The 16666-nt window shown below is 44.7% G+C and overlaps 1 long non-coding RNA gene across 1 annotated transcript in view; it reads right to left on the reverse strand.

Annotated features, from left to right (window-relative positions):
- The window catches only part of LOC137857567 (uncharacterized), a 62434-nt gene extending 45806 nt beyond the window's left edge, over positions 1–16628 (reverse strand). Inside the window, exons 1-2 of the long non-coding RNA XR_011097139.1 lie at positions 16409–16628; positions 10164–10341 (exon numbers count right to left, since the gene is read on the reverse strand). This is a non-coding gene — a long non-coding RNA (uncharacterized lncRNA). The remainder of the gene's footprint in view (positions 1–10163; positions 10342–16408) is intronic.
- Positions 16629–16666: the final 38 nt, after the last annotated feature.

Here is a 16666-nt window from a genome sequence, read left to right on the forward strand (position 1 = left end):
ACTGCAGAGAGCAGGGCTGATCAGCCGCCATCAGGAAAGCAATTAAACTTTATGTGGCATTTGAACTGTGGACCTGAAGGTGCACAGAATAGCCTTTGGCCACTCTTAAGATCTTTTCCTTAAATGCTGTGACTACTTAATGGAGGTAATTGTAAGGACATAAATCAACTTTTCTATTATTCCTCAGGAGGCCAACATCTATCACAGCAGACCTTAAAATGAATTTGAAGTATAGAAATTATGAGAATTTATGTAGCAAACGACTTCTTGTTAACAGGCCATGTTGCAGAAGCTTTATCAGCAGCAGCTGAGACAAGCCCTCTCATCAGTATCAGGGCTTATATTCCAGCGTTGAACTTTGGCAAAATTTGACAAATGCTCCTTCTGGTAGGACGTTCTTGTGCTTATCCCTGGGCTCCTCTTTCAGCTGTGACAACAGAGCTGCTTCTAGTGCCATGATGAACCATGATGAACCAGGGCCTCTTGAGCAGTCTGGGTCACCAATTCACTGAGGCATAAAGCCTTCCTTGCCAGGCTACCTCGAGTCCAGCACAGACAATTTATTGTCCTGGATCTGGGCCCAAGGACTGCAGCTCTGGCTCTGCTGCTATCTGAGCAGTCTGGGACCAACATTTTACCTGCAGTTCACTTTTCACCATCTGTTAAACATCTTAAGACATTTGCACCGAACATCGAACATGCAGAGTTCTGTATCAGCTCTGTTATAATTAATGAGTGGTTATGATGTGGCTGTTGGAAGACTTCCACAGAAAGTGAAGCTTCTTCTACCCATCGCAGCTACGCTCCCCCTGTTCATCCTCTGCACGCTCCCTGCGGGTGCGCACAGCTGAATCACACAGCACCAATCCAGATTTCCTTCTTCTTAAGTACTGCTTTTTTCCAATACAAAAAGGAGATGCCAAAGAAGGTTATTGACTTCATGTAATTTCTCTGAGCTGCTCAGATACTGAGCTGCTGAGCATACTCTTGATAGATGAGATTAGATAAGGGAGTGAGATCAAATAGCAGTTTTCTGTTACTACCCTCCAGACAGTTGAGATGGAGCTCAGATACTGATGTGATGGGCATCCTAGAAACACTTAAGAAAGATATGTCATTGAGAAGCAACTAAATAAACCATTCTCTCCCCCTACACTTGCAACTATACAGATGCTTTCCCCCATCCCATTAAACTCTCCTCTATCCCCAAGAGGCAGCGGTCTGGGACTCTGCAGGTATAATATTTCTTGCTGTTTCTGTCTACCTGGTGTGGCTGTTGAAAAACTGTGTTTAAACTAAAGGGACTAGGTAGCAAAATGCAAATTTGCACATGTGAAACTTAAAAAAAATCCTAAGGGAAAATGGTATCCCTTTTTAAATTACAGAGAATGAGTATTCTAGTTCCCATTATGTTGGAATAGAGTTAGGAAGCTTGCAAAGTATATTCTTGCTAACAGGTTGAACCTGCTGATGTTCTATGAAATAATCCTCTGCCTTGGAAAGGATTTGATGTGTATTTTGTCGTGGTGAATGGATTCCACAGAACACAAGTAGTCAGCAGGCTGTTAGCACTAACTAAGCTCAGAAGAGTACCAGTCTGTTGGGATTTAAACCCCCATTTCAGTGGTCATACTGATCTCATTTTGATAGTAGTTAGAAAACATAACCATCTTCCAGGAAGACTTTGACAGAAGCTATCATGGTAACACTGGCTACACCAAGCCAGCACAGCCACAATGTCATTAGCTACCTGAAGAAGCTGTCAGCCAGTGTAGCCATACGTCTCTTGACTGTGATGCTGGCAAGGCTGCGTTGCTGTCTGTAATGTTTAGAGCTGCAGAGCCAACAAGTGAAAGTACTTCTAATATCATGTCAGCTGGCTATGCTCTGGGATGGTCAATGCCAAAGTGGGTAAGGGATTTCTAGGGTCTCACCTCCTGTCACCTCACAGTTTCAGAAATCCTAGCATCCTCTCCTCAAGGGGGAAGCTTCTGGCTGCCCTTGGCATCGCTGAATGATCTCTCTGTGAGATGGTGTTTAGGCCTTGGACCAGTGCCTGGTTTTCAAATCCCATATACTCGGTGCGACGAGGAGTGCCCCTTCTGACCCTGGCATCTCTGTTCCACCTCAGGCTGAGACTGCAGAGCTTTGGGCCAGCACCTTCTCCATTACCTCTCCGGCAAGAGTCAGTTCTTCCGACGAGACGTGGTCTCCTGAAGTCCTGGCGCGGCGGTGTGCATTCCAGATTCCACTTCAATTATTCACAGGGGGCTGCGGTGCACTACCTGCCGCTCAGGCTGCCTCGCTATCTCACTTTTCCTTTAAATAAGACATGCTCTCCTCCAACCACAGAGAAAGGTCTCAGGAGCTGACATGTATTTACTCTAAGTGGGGTTCTCGGTCCTACCCTTTTGAAAAGAAAATCTCCTGTAAGGTATTAGAGGCAACACCAGTGACGGTTTTGGTTAAGCTCATTAGGAGAGACCTGCACCATGTAAATTGATCTGACCACTAAACATGAGCAAATCTCCTAGTGTATGTCCCTTAAGGTTTGGGGACTCTGGGGTCCACACCTGAGTTATGAGGCACTGATGTTTTGTAGAGTTAAAATATTGTGTTCTATTCTTTAAAAGCACAAAACTTTTTATTTGTAAAGCTGCTTTTTGTGTTGAAGTATTCACTTTCTTTGACCTTCTGGACCCAAACTGAACTGTTCAAAGCCTGTTCTTCAGGATGCTGCGGGTTGCTTGTGCTGAGCTTTGCTCTGATGCTCGCACACCTTGGAGAAGACCCCTCACTGCAACCCAGAAAGCAGCAGCCAGCTCTGTGCAGCACAGCTGACAGCGTCTGGGGTTTCCAAACGTGCAAACAGTCAGACAGAGAGTCATTCTGGACTGCTGAGAATTGTGCAATAGAATAATTAGAGATGACATTTAGAAAGGGGTTTTCCATTGTAGTCCCAGAAAGTCTCGGATTTCACCTATAAAGGGTGAAACTGGCAGCCCAAGGGCCAGGCTTTGCCCACAGAAAATTCCTCTGCTCTGCTGGAAATGGGGAACAGCTGTCAGGAGCGCGCACAGGGCCCAACAGCTGAATGACCCCTCTGGTGCCTGAGCCTAATCAATTACAAAGCGTCGGGACCTGCCACTGCCGCATCCACGTGACCTGCAAGGCAGGTTGTGAGGAGGGGGCTGCAGAGCCCAAATCACCTGGAAAGGTTGCGTTCTCCTAGCCGTAGTATTCGTGGTTAGCGTGGGGGGTGCTGTTTGTTTTACGCTAGGCTGCTAGGGCAGGTGGGGTCAGCAGCACAGTAGATCATGCAGCCTTTAGCTGTGTTCAAATTCTGCAGAGCTTTGCAGGATAAAAGGGGCTGGCTGGCAGCAGCCATACCAGTGCTAGTAATATTGGCAGCCTTTATTCTGTGTAGTTACTAACATTAGCTGAAAAAAAAGATGCATTTTCATACACCAAGGCCCAGGCACACCAAGGTCTGCTTTTGCCGAACATCTCCACAGCTGCTTTCTGGGCACTTGGTTTTCAGGTCATGAGAGGTGACCAACACACTGGAACAGCTGATTCCTGGCAAGGAGACAGAGCAGGCAGGGTGCAGAGCCGGGGAACACTGAAGGAAATCAGGAAGTAAATGAGGAAAACTGGGGCACGTGTGGAGCTTTGCCCTTCCCTAGGATTTCGGTGTTTACTTGTGGCCTTGAGTTAGGCACCTGTGCACAGAGGGGATTCAGGGCCTGTGCATTATTCCCTTTGGAATTGTGGTCATCCCTTTGGACACAAAGGGACTCAATTACGACTCATCAGGCACTCACTTGATACTGTAACCAACCTGTTATTATAGCAAAGCACAAAATACAGGAGCTGTAACCACTTTCTGTCAAAAAAAAAGGCTGGAAGAGGAGATTGCTGTGTGCCTTGTGTGTGATGGCTAGTGGTTAGCTGCCACACCAAGGAAATAGCGAGGAGCAGAGAGCAGTGGGCTTAAATCCTGGTACTGCACATCTTCACAGCTCCTACAAAGTCTGTGTGCCAGCCATAGATTAGCAAGAGCCTGGAAGTGATGCAGAGCATGTGAAAGCCATGGGGCCTTGCACTCGGTCAAGCCATGAAAGGCCCTTGCTCAAGTCTGTTCCAGCACAACCTGTAAGGAGGCTGCACTTTGAACAAAGGCAGGTACAAGAAGAACTGAACTCTTAGAACAACTTTTCCTAAATTTCCAGCCCTTCAGAATCTGTGTCTAGTCAGCCTTGTTTAGGTTACACACAAAAAGTACAGACTCATTGGTAACACACTCACGTTCATGTATTACACGCCTATCTGATCACTTCATCTTGCTGCTCCTCACACCTCCCACTTGGCCATCTCCTGGTGTTCTACTTTAACCTCAGCAGCAGTTTTGCTAACATTATGTTTTCATCATGGTGGTATAAGGGAATATCAGTATTAGCAACACCAAATATCTATCAATCACTACTCAAATCACAAAAAGGCAAAAGTTTGCTTAAAGATCCACGTTTTTAAAACACAGTAAGTGTGTAGGGTTCATTCATTCTATCTGACTGTTTGCGTTCCAGTATTGAGACTCTTCTTTTCAAGCTTTTCTCCTCCATCACCAAAGATAAAAATAAAATTTTTTGTCCGTGAGCTGTTCGTGCCAAAAACCAGTAGAAATCTTGAGGCTCTCAGTTCATGGTATTAATTAACAATATTGCTCTGCTGCTTATAAGACTATCTGGCATTTAAACCTGACACACAAAAAAGAGCTGGATTGCGTGCAAAATATTGTCAGAGTGGAATGGTAGCTGACATTTCAAAAGTACAAAGGGCAGTGAAGGTTGCGTGGTGCTAGCCACCTGCATGGTCCCCCACCTGCCACAGGCTTCCTGCGTGGCCTTGAGCAAGTCACTTGGCTTCCTCGGGCCTCAGTTTCTTGCTGTTGTAAAACTTGGGGCATCTCCTCTTTGCACAAAGGTGTGGGGGAGAGATGTGGCAAGGGAGATGGGGTGGGAGCAGTAAGATTCCTAAGATTTATTCCACAAGGTCAAAGTAGCAGAGAATTAGGGTTACTCTGGAATCAGAAGTAGAAATTACATGTTACCTTAGAACTATTTAAGAACCTAGGGTACTAAGTAAAATATCCCCACCTTCAAGAAGAACTCTACAACTCAGTTCTACTACAGTAACATGTATAAAAGCCTTGCTTGTCTTTCTTCTGCTGCTGTTTGGAAATATTAATTTGTTGGGTTTTTTTCCTCATTTTATCCCAAAATTAAAGTTGAATGAGCATCTTCAACCAGATATAAAAGGAAGATGCTTGATTAACATGAAATTGTGGCTTTTCAGTTTAGTTCTCAGTCACCTCTCCCTCAGGGACATTAATGAAAAAAGGTTACCAAGATACTGCCAAGTAGGATACAAGCAGGAGTTTGGCTTCAGAATTTATCGAATTGAATTAATTAGCAGGAAGACCTTTTCAGATCCTGGCACTTCACATGAATTATCTGTGCACATCTGCGGTGCCACCTAAATTCAGGTGTAACATTGTAGTGATGCCTTCGAACAGGCTGTTTGGTGTCCTCGCAGAGAACACCCCAAATCTGTCGGCAGGACTCTGCTCTGCAAACCGAAACTGCAGAGGCTGCAGCTAAGCAGAGGCAGGGAGGCTGCGCACCCCGCACGGTGACAGCGTTGGGCTGCCTCCGAGAGCACTGCAGCTCCCTTCAGCCTCTTTCACTTTTCCCTACGGGTCTGTACCGAAGCTAAGTTACCAACACAACAAAGAGGTGCCTAAAGCAGAACTAGATCATGTTTTCTAACCAACCCTCCAAAGCTGTTGTGGGTTAGAAACACGGTTCCACTTTTGACTCATCTCTAGAAATGAGCTTCCTTTCTTTCTGCCAAAAAAGGTGACCTGCAAGCCAGTCTGACGCAAGGTAATTTGTCCTGTTTATGTGATGACTTTGATAAGGCATAGAGATTAGTGCTCTTCCTTCATAATAAAGTAACAGTTTGTTTATGTGCTGTAATCCCAAGTGACTTTTTTTTTTTACAGTGAGAGCCTGAATGTGACAATAATTTGGAGAGAAATCTTGGTTGTAAAACTAAAGAGCACTTTAAATATGCTGTTGCTGTCTCTGCCTCTTGCTTGCACGTACCCCCAGTCCTGGCCCCTCTCAGCAGTCACAAGATAAGCTTCGAAGAAACAAGGCCATTGATTGACAGCTCATTAGAAGTTGCAAGAGCAGCAAAACACAAACTGGAGCCCGTGGCTTTCTCCCTGCCCGGCTGGGGAGGCGTGCTGGTCAGCAGTGGCCTGAGAGGAACAAAGACTGCAGGAGACAGTGGAGGAAAACAACATGAAATTTTAATGGTGTGCTCGAAAGGCCAGGTGTAATGGATCAGGGCCAAGGCCTCCCCTGCCCCCCCACCCCGTCGCGTATATTTACTTTCTATATATAGGCGCAAACGGAGAGTATAGGTTGTGCCATGTGGCACGTACACACGCACACAGATTGAGAGAATCCCAACTTTGATATGCCAGACAGAATTTATCCGAAAATCCATTTATAAATGAAAGACTCCAAGTATATACAGTGTTAATATCTGTACATATTAGATGTCACGGCTCTAGTCTTAGATAAGGTCGCACACCGAGCCAAATTCACCCCTGCAGTGAAAGCCAGGCAAGTTTTACTAGGAATGAATTTGGCTTAATGTGTCTGCCTGTAGTTATGTTTGTTTTTACAAATCCTGTTTATCCCTCATGTAAGCATATTCCTCATATTTAGAAGACTTCTACCAGGCACATGCCAATTCACCTCCAACCCATTAGCTACGATGTCTATTTCTTTAGCATCCCTTGGGGTCCTTCGAGCCCTCAGGTCTGTGCTGGAGGGTGCTTGCTCTTCAGACACCAAAAATCCTCTTTGCCATGCAGGCTGGTGAGCGCCCTACCTGAATCCTGCGAGTGCTAAAGGGTAGAGAGGAGTTCATCACAAATTAATGCAGGGAAAATTAGCCCTGGTCCTTTGTATAGAATGTCATCTGACAATAGCTACAATTGATTTTTAGTTGAAATTTTCCAGTGACATCTTTTTCTCAGATTCCCTCTTTTACATGCTGAGGAACATTCTGTTTAACATGTAGGTATGTGTGTTTGATGTCAAAGATCGAATTATTTCTATTTCTGTAGGCCACTTAGACTGACTTCTGGTGTAAGTACTCAGAAGAAGAGTAGTTATCTACTTTTCATGGATAGTCAAACACAAAAGCTTCAAATTTATCTTTTGTAAGCTTTGTTACTAGGAAATCATTATACAAGGGGATCAGCAGGGCTGGATTATGTTTCTTTTAGCATCTTAATACATTAAATACATGCAGAATCTTTTTAGGATACTCCTAAATCTAGGACGCTCTGGAGAAAACACTAGACTTCAAGAGAAATGTCTACAAGAACATAAAGCTGGGCTGCAACAGCCGCTGTTACACTATTTAAGCTTAGAAACTCTCACATCCTGCTGGAATGTAGGCAACATTTGTTTGCTTAAAGACTTCACAGATTGAGGAGAAGCAGTGTGTTGTGAAATGGATAAACTGAGACCATGGGCATTATTATGGCGTGGACTTTACTGATAAAACATAAGCCCATGGCCATAGTTCTTCAGTAAGCATAACTTAAATTCATTTAAGCCAGTGGTTTTACATGGCCATAAAACTAGGGTAAAGAAACATACAATCTAAAGCTTGATTTCAAATTAAGAAGAGTTACTTCTATAATACCATTTTTCACTTGTTTAATATACTTTATCTTCAGATATCAAAGAGTTATAAAGGTGAAGTGTAAAATAACATCTAGATTTTAGCAATAGAGACTCTGAGTCCTGAGGCTGGCAGCGTGATTTGCCTAAGATCCCCTAAAGATTTGCTAGGGGCCATCTTTCACTCCTTTGTTCTACCTTCTGCTCATGTCACATCTGATTTTACTTTCACTTAACCACTGCATTTACTTGGAATTCTTCAGAAAAAAACTTCCAAAGTTCTATCTGCTATAAACATAACACTATAAATGAATAAGGATTGGAGCTCATGTAGTCTGTTCCTACAGAAATCAACGGGTTTCAGTAGAAGTTTGGGGATCAGGAGCTTTGAGGGAATCATCAAATACACAGAAAGTCTGTGTGTGCAAGTAGAGGCAAATACCCTTTCAAAATTTGCTATCGCAGCACAGCTCTGAGCCAATACACAAAAAGGCACGAGATGTAACCTTTCTCCTATATTGTAATCCAGCCCTTTCCTAAATCGCTGCTCCCCAGCCGCAGTGAATTGAAAGGAAATATCGAAGCAGGCTGCTCATTCTTCTGGGCTGCGGCTGTGGGGGCTTCCTCGAGACCCGCACAACACAAAGCAAAGCCCCGTTCTGCAGGGACCTGGCATTCCCAGGGGGCCCTGCACATATCCCTCCATTGTGATTTCCCATCCAAAATAGTATAGTGCTTTACAAAAAGCCCAAAACACAATAGTATGACTCAGCAGTTTGGATTTGCAGGCTAGTGGGCCGGCTCCCGTGAAAGTGCCAGTGCTTGTAACCGAGCAGGAGGTGACTCCAGTGCCGGGTGCTTTTCAACCTCGCTTCATACAGGCTGGACAAAGGGATCCAACGATCCTGCTCCAGTGCTGAGGCACGGAGTGTCCTCAGACAGACGCATCAGACAGTGCTTGACACTGAAATAACAGGTGTTTAAGGAGAACATACAGAGAGCTACCATAAGTGGCTAACCTGCCCTGTGATTTAGGAGCATCCCAGGCTGGATACCAGCAATCGTTAAGCCGGCAGATGAGGCAGCTCTCTTGTCTTCCCTGCCAATAAAGTAGGTCTGACTCTGGCTTGCTGGCCTCTCTCAGTTCCCATAACAATACTGTTTGTGAAGTGCTTTGACAACAGAAAGCACCAGTTCTAGGCAGTAACACTCACGGCGTGAGCTGGGGCTGGTGTCTCCAGTCCCCTTCCTTGGCAGGAGAGAACCGGAGAAACAACTGAAAAATGAGGACAGGTGATGGGAAGCAAGAAGACTGGCAGAGCAGCAACGGGAGAAAAAGCAGGAAGGGAGAGAGCATTAAGAAACAGCAGAAATACAAGAAAGAAGAAGTAGCAGGCAACTGTAATGAAAGAGCGGGGGGAAAGAATACGAAAGCTGGTTTAACCAGAAGTGGCCCTCGGGGTTGGTCCCCTGGGGAAGGGGAGCGGTGAGTCAGGCTGCGGTGCTTCCCTGGGGAACTGCCAGGCTGTGAGTCACAAGCAGAGAGAGAGGTGTCTGTGTTTCTTTCGCCCTTGAAGCTATTCCTTACCTCCTGCTAACCACCAGGAGGTAGGGCCTTACCCTCTCAACCAGCTACCCAGCCCTGCTTGCACCATTGTTTTCCTCCTTCTCTGTCTTTTCTCCCCATGATTCCCCTGAAATCAGCCTGCTGTCCACTTGAAACCCTTGTGAAAGCCTGAATTGCCTCTAGTTCATTGGTACCCAGCTGGCCTTCAGCCTTCCCATTTTCTTGTTACAAGAAGTCTTCATGTCAGTAAAGAGAAAGCTTTGTTTTCCCCCCAGTTTTTCCTCAAACCAGAAATTCTGGGCAGAATTTTAAAATTTGTGGCCGTGCTCAGGTGTGACTTCAGTACCCAAGGTACACACAGGCAGACACTTGAAAACACAGACGCTTAGGGTTTGATACTTTCCAATGAAGCAGTCCTTTGAAATGAAGCATGCTATTTATCCAATTGCAAACTGCTTTTTCCATGGAATTTTTTGGATCTGTTATGTTTTTGTCTCCCTTTAAAGAGGAGACAACTCCAGTACTTCACTATTTTGTTGTTCCAGACTGCTCTATTTTCAGTGAGCACTCCCCCAATTTTCTTTTCCTTTCACAAAAACAGATCATTTTAAAAAATTGGAAGGAAATCATGAAAATGGGTCCAGAGAGTTTCGTGTTCTCTTATGAGCTTTCCGCATGTGTCAAGATGTTCTGCCTCTGTACGCCCTCAGCACCCAGGAGCGAGGAGGGTGAGCACGAGGGAAGATAACCTCCCTTTAACTGAATGGACAATGCCACCCGCCAGCACATTTGAGGGGATTTCTATACATTTTCTGCTAAAGTATTACCTGTACTGAACAGCTGTAGGCCCTGAAGCACACACCAGCCAAGTGGCTTCCCTCTGCAGTGCAGTGTCCTTGGCAGACCCAGGGTGCAGGTGTCCCCTCCTGATGCCGCTGCTGGCTGCCGCGCAGACAATGCTTCCCTCCTTCTCGGTCCCTGCAGTGGGTGACCTGCCAGATTTCCCTGAGGGGCCATAAAAGTGAAACAAAGATTGTAAGAAAGAAACAGTGAACACCTCTCCAGATTTAAGGAGAGACTTTAGTGTAGTTTTGTAAGAGGATCTCATCTCTCTCTTTAATAAATAAAGAATTTGGGTGACACAGGACCTTCTTGTCTCCAGTGGAGGACATTTTTCCCCGCGGAACCTGAAGCTCAGTTATTAAAAATGAAAATCTGTCTCAGCCTTTCAAGTCAGTTCTTGGAAACACCAGCTGTTAAAAAGAGGAGAGGAAAAAAGCAGCCAAACCAAGAGACCCTTTCAGATAAAGCTTCCCTGTGATCTTGGGACCAGCTCGGCTGGATCCGACTACACGGAGGAGAATAGGTGAGCTATGATGCTTGTTACTTATCACACACAAAAATGCTGAGTTTTCTCTGAGGTGCTCACTACCCGGAGTGCTTAGCTGCACATTCAGACTTCAAACCCAAAGAAAACCCTTTTCCCAAAACTGCCTGATGCAACTCCACAGGCTGGTGGGGGAAATGGATTCTCAGGAGCATTAGAAGTGCTCTGATAGACTTGGGAATTGTTAGTTGCAAACATTCCTCCAGGAAAAATTGTAAGGCATCCTGTTCTGCCAAATTATTTTCAGACTTGTTTTCCAGGTTTTGAGATTTGTCAGAAAGTTTTTTGTTTGTTTGCTTCCTACCAAAAATATAAAGTCTAGCCACTCTGGTTTTACCAGAATCTGGAGGTGATTTGCCACTGGATTCACTTGGAGATGAATCAGATCATCAGTTTTTTATGTGAGTCCTAATGAGTATACACACAAAAAATGTTATATTTACAATGAAAACAGGGAAAACAAAAAGTCAAAGAAGGAAAAGGAGATTTATCTACCTCCACCAATCAAAGTGTTTTGTTTTGTTTTTCCTTCATAGCTATCTTTAACTTTTGTGTTTTATAAAAAAAAACTTAACACATGAAGTGTTTATTAGCATCATTAGCTGAAGAAAATAAAAACAAACACCAGAAAGGATATTCTATGGGTGCTGAAACAGAATGACAGAATGTAGATTTATGCATGAAAATAGAGGACCTGAATTTACAAACAACTGGGTTTCCAGTTCCAGGGACTCTGCTCAAAGATATTCTGAGCTGCCTGGATATTCAAGATCCTCTAAACCCTTTATGAAACTGATAGGAGAGCCTGTGACTGAAGCAACAAAATAAAGTTATTTTTGTAATTTTCTTTCTGTATTCTTTCTTTCTTTCTTTCTTTCTTTCTTTCTTTCTGTATTCTTTCTTTCTTTCTTTCTTTCTTTCTTTCTTTCTTTCTTTCTTTCTTTCTTTCTTTCTTTCTTTCTCTTTCTTTCTTTCTTTCTTTCTTTCTTTCTTTCTTTCTTTCTTTCTTTCTTTCTTTCTCTTTCTTTCTTTTCTCTCTTTCTTCCTTCCTTCCTCTTTCTCTCTTTCTTTCTCTCTTTCTCTTTCTTTCTCTCTTTCTCTTCCTTCCTTCCTTTCTTTCTTCCTTTCTCTTTCTTCCTTGCCTTTCCTTCTCTCTCTCCCCTCTTCCTTTCGTTTCTTACTCATTCTTTCCTTTCCTTTCCTTTCCTTTCCTTTCCTTTCCTTTCCTTTCCTTTCCTTTCCTTTCCTTTCCTTTCCTTTCCTTTCCTTTCCTTTCCTTTCCTTTCCTTTCCTTTCCTTTCCTTTCCTTTCCTTTCCTTTCCTTTCCTTTCCTTTCCTTTCCTTTCCTTTCCCTCTCTTCTTTTTTTTTCCCCCAGATAAGTAGATAAAAATGTCAAGCAGTTGGCAGGTTCTAGCACTAGATATTCCTTTTGAATTATTGGCAGAATTAGGCAATTCTGCTTTTACTCCCACTTTTACTTTCTTGCCTGAGTTTAAATTTTATTGCATCTAGGACTTAACGCTCCACTGTGCTGAACACCCACAATGGTCCCATATTGCAAGAGAACACATAAACCCTCAGCGCTAGGGGTCAAGTTTCTCTGCTTTATCTTCACATTCAGGAGAGTCGAGCTCTATTTTTCCACCCTTTTCCATCCAAATATAAATGCTTTTGAGGTCAAACCTCAAGAAGTAACACAGAGCATTTACCAAAATAAATGTAATACGGTATGCTGGTTGCAGCCAAAGGTCCACTTAGCCCAGTGTGCAATCTTTGACAGTTCTCTGACAGAACACACGACACTAACGTGGTATTCCTCTTCCATAGGATGGAATGATAATGTTTCGGCGCTCTGCTGGGACCACATACAACATACTTTGTTAGGACCTGGTTCTGCAAAGACTGCTCTATTCTATATTCTGAGAGTAGCACTAAGAATAATCAAAAATCAGGGAATTGAGAATATGTGCATGTGTCCCAGGACAGGCTTTATTACTGTCATTAATTCAAAGAACAATGGGAAGACAGACTGGGGATTTTTAAAGAAAAGCAATTAAAATATATCACTTTGATATTTTAAACTTTTTATTTCAAAAGAAGGATTTTCCACCCAAGCAGATTATAACAGAGTTCTAGCCGCAGAGTCAAACAAGCTTATACAGGCACTGAGCCCTTGTGAGCAAAGTGAAGAGCTCCAGAGGTTACACACGCGGCAGCTGTGACATTTAGCAGCAAATGTAATTTTTCATGCAGCAGTACAGGGGAAAGACCTAATTCTGCCAGGCGGTGAGCATACCTGCTGAGTCCTGAGTCTCCTCTGTGTCTGTTACCAGTAATGCTCACAAATGGTCTTGGTATTTTAGAGTCAGATCATAGCCCTCTGAAGCCAGCTTTCCTTTGCCTTTGGCAGGGAGTGGCTCAGACCTTTACAGAATGAGGCTGCGATGCTGTAAACTTTGTATTTTGTGTTAATATCTAGTATAGTCCCCTCATGAAATCCCAGTAGTAGAGTCAAGCATCTGAGTGGGTTTATGCTGCAGAAGTTGGTCCAGAACATGAGAAGGACACAAATGACAAAGGAAGCAGAAGCAAAGTTATAAGAATGAGATGGGGAAAAACAGGAGAGGATAAGAGTGCATAATCAGAAGGAAAAGGCTGGCAGTGAAAGAAACCCAGAGATGAGAGCAAAAAAAAACCCTCAAATTATTTTAACATTACCAGTAAAAGGCATATGACCAAATAATTCTTTTGGTCTCATTATTTTTTAACAGAAGGGAAGAGAAATCTTCATGGGAACTTTCCCCTAAGTCATTAACATGCTGTAGAAATCCTGTTCTGTACAAAGTCTCTGTAGGATTGGGCACTTCCTTGGAGAAAGTGAAATTCTACAGCAAGTCTTGGTGAAGAGAGGGGAAGGAAGGAAAGAATAGGCAGGGAAGAGAAAATCAGTATGTCTCCAACACATGAGAACATGTTCAGTGATGTGCAGACGTGCACACCTCGACCCTGCTTGTCAGTGTTTCCCTCAACCCATTGCCTCTAAGGCCATGAGAGAATTTGCAGGGCTGATAATAGGAACTACTGACTGGAAAATGCAAACTCCTGTCTTCAGAGCCTGCAGTAAAAGTCAAACGCAAGCCTGAGAGAGGACGAAGCATTTTCCTGAGACATTGCCATTATCCGGGGAGAACTGAGCGTTTCGGTGTTGCTCTCAGAGAAATTAAAAGGAGCAGCTGCAGTGAGCTTTCTTAAAATTTGTTCCCTTCAGAAGAAAACCCCAAGAGCAATATCCTCTCTGTACTATTTATAGCCAGAAAGTGATTCTCCTCTCAAATACACCTTTTACAATGTGCAACACTTGTTCCTGTCAGCTCGGCCTGCTGAACCCCGCGAGCCCTTCTGTCACCGCGAAGGCCAACTTTCTCCGCAAGGTTAGCTCGTGTGAGGAATGTGCAAGGACGGTCAAAACCTGAAATTCAGGCTGGGCTTTTTCTGCGTCATACAAGAGTAAATGTTTCTGCAGTGGTAGAACAGAGTTGGTAGGCCTGATGGTATGTGTAAGGGAAGAATACAGTGTTTTCCAATCCTAAGCACTCAGAGCTCCCTGAAAAATCATTGGATTGACCCCATGCTCTTAAGATAACAAAATAAACATAATCAACCCCAAGCGTTTTTCTAGGTCATGCTTTGCTTTATGATCCATTAGGCTACTCTTAATTTCCCTATTCCAACCATGAGAGCTAGAAAAATAGAAATGAAAACAGAGATGATGACACAGGCTTTTGATTTCAAAAGGTGGGACTTTAGCAAAGACTATCCCCCCCCGACGTCAAGTTGGCCCTGTGAGGTTTTCAGGAGCCCACCCAGGCAGAGTAGCTAGCAAGACCTGTGCCTAAGATTACAACGCATTCTGCAATTACAGAGCAGTGCTGACAATAGCATTTTGTCAGTAAAATAAAAAGAAATAGTTCCGAAGACACGTAGAGAATATGCATGGGGGGGGGGGGTAACTAAATGAAATAAGCAGTTTTGTTCTCTAGTCTTCTGAGCGCCACAGCAAGCTAACGAAATTGTTATAGGCTGGCATGACATTTCCCTCCACAGATGTCAGTAGGACACTACTGCGCATGATTTTAGATTAATCTCTTGAATGAGCTGACTACCATGCACATTAATGAGCAACAAAATGCTGGCAGAGTGTCTGTCCCCGGGGCTCCAGTCCCCAGGTAAGACGCTCGTCTCTGTGCTATTGTAGAGACTCTCCCTGCAGCATGCAGTGAGCTCGGTGGTATAACTTGCCCTCAGTTCACAATTTTCCATTTCAGACTCACTGTCTCTGTCTTGGTTTCGGTCTATTTACTCGGAGCCATTTCTTAACAATGTCTAATTTCCTCAAGGAATCCCTCTGAGTCCCCTCTCTTAGAAATGCTGCCATATCTTTTTTTTTAATCATTGAAAGGCACAAATATCCTTCCTGAGCTCTCTTACCATCCAGCCTGATTATGTACATAGATTTCAGTTTCCATACATTTTCTACACAGTAGGAGTTCCCAAAATGCAGCCTCTGGGGATATAAAGTGTGGCCCCAACTGCGACTCACCAAGATGAAAACAAAGCCGATCAGGTACTGTTTTTACTGTTAATGAGCCTAACCAGCAGGCAGTTATTACTCAGTCTGGAAGACATAAGCTGTTGGAATTGCAGTGCATTCATTTTTTATTTATAGCAATGCACATACAAATCAGAAGTAGCCCTCCAGCATCTGGCATCTTGCCAGGGCCTGACCATCAGTGTGACAAAATTTGAACATCTTGAAGATAGAGAATGCCTTTTGTTGCCTTTTTTTTTTTTTTTTTTTGATAGTACTCCCTCCCCCTCCTACTCCCAGCTCCCTTGACTATGAAAAGTGGGCAGCTAGGCTTCATTAATTTAGGATCCAGGCCCCTATTGAAAACAGAAGAAACGAGCCCCCTTTTTTTCCACTTGATGGTGATGTACAAGTCAGACATGCACTGATCTTCTTGTAAAAAAGCCTTTCTGGCAAATTAAAGAGCTAAAAAGATCTCATGAACGTGAATCAGAAAAGAAATAGGTTCCTTGGGGAAGATGCACGTTACTAGCCTGCTGATCTGTTAACAACAATTGTAAATACCTCACCCAAAATCACAGCGGCTCCGAAGCATTTAGCTGTGGAGGCTCACAGAGCCGCACCAGGACAGTGTCACACGAGGAAAGTAATTCTCCTCACCTTGCTACCAGTCAGTGTCCAACCCGACCCCTCTCCTGCGTCTGAGTTCCAAACCTCAGTGACCGTGTGGCAGACTTGACAGCAATTACCATTACTCAGCTGCCGGCTGGGTTTTAAAATCTCCTTTCTAAGTGCTCTTGTTACGTAGGCTTTAAAGGCAACCTGACAGGGCGCTGCTCTGCGCTGAGGAGCTCAATCCTGTGCTCGAGTTTGGTGATTTTGCTGTTGAGCTCAGGGAAGGCACCCGCAGCCTATGGGTGCGAACAGTGGTGGACTAAGTGAAAAAAGGGTAAGCTGCTGCTTGGAGCGCGAGGCTTGGTTTTTGTTTGTCTTAACCTTCTCAGTGAGGGGGCTTCACAGGGGTACCCCAGCGTTTGGCTGTACCCCTGACGCGGCCGGGCTGGGCGCTCACGGCTGCAGGGGCGGGTTGTGTTACCTGCCAGGCCCGGGCACGGAGGGGCAGCGCTGTGCGGGGCGCTCCGCTTTTCACCACCTTTGTCTCCGCTCTCCCTGCAGAGCGCGGCCGCTCGGGCTGAGCCCTCCGCTCCGCTCCGCTCCTCCCCGGGGGACCGGGGCCCGCCGCGAGGGGCGGCTGAGGAGGGAGGGAGAGAGGGGCCGGGGCGCCCCCCCCTCCCCTCACGCGCTGCGGCCGTTGCCCCTCGCGCCGCGCCCCGCCCCCGCTGCCCCGCGCAGC

The sequence above is a fragment of the Anas acuta genome, chromosome 5 (assembly GCF_963932015.1).
Source record: "Anas acuta chromosome 5, bAnaAcu1.1, whole genome shotgun sequence".
Classification (NCBI taxonomy): domain Eukaryota; kingdom Metazoa; phylum Chordata; class Aves; order Anseriformes; family Anatidae; genus Anas; species Anas acuta.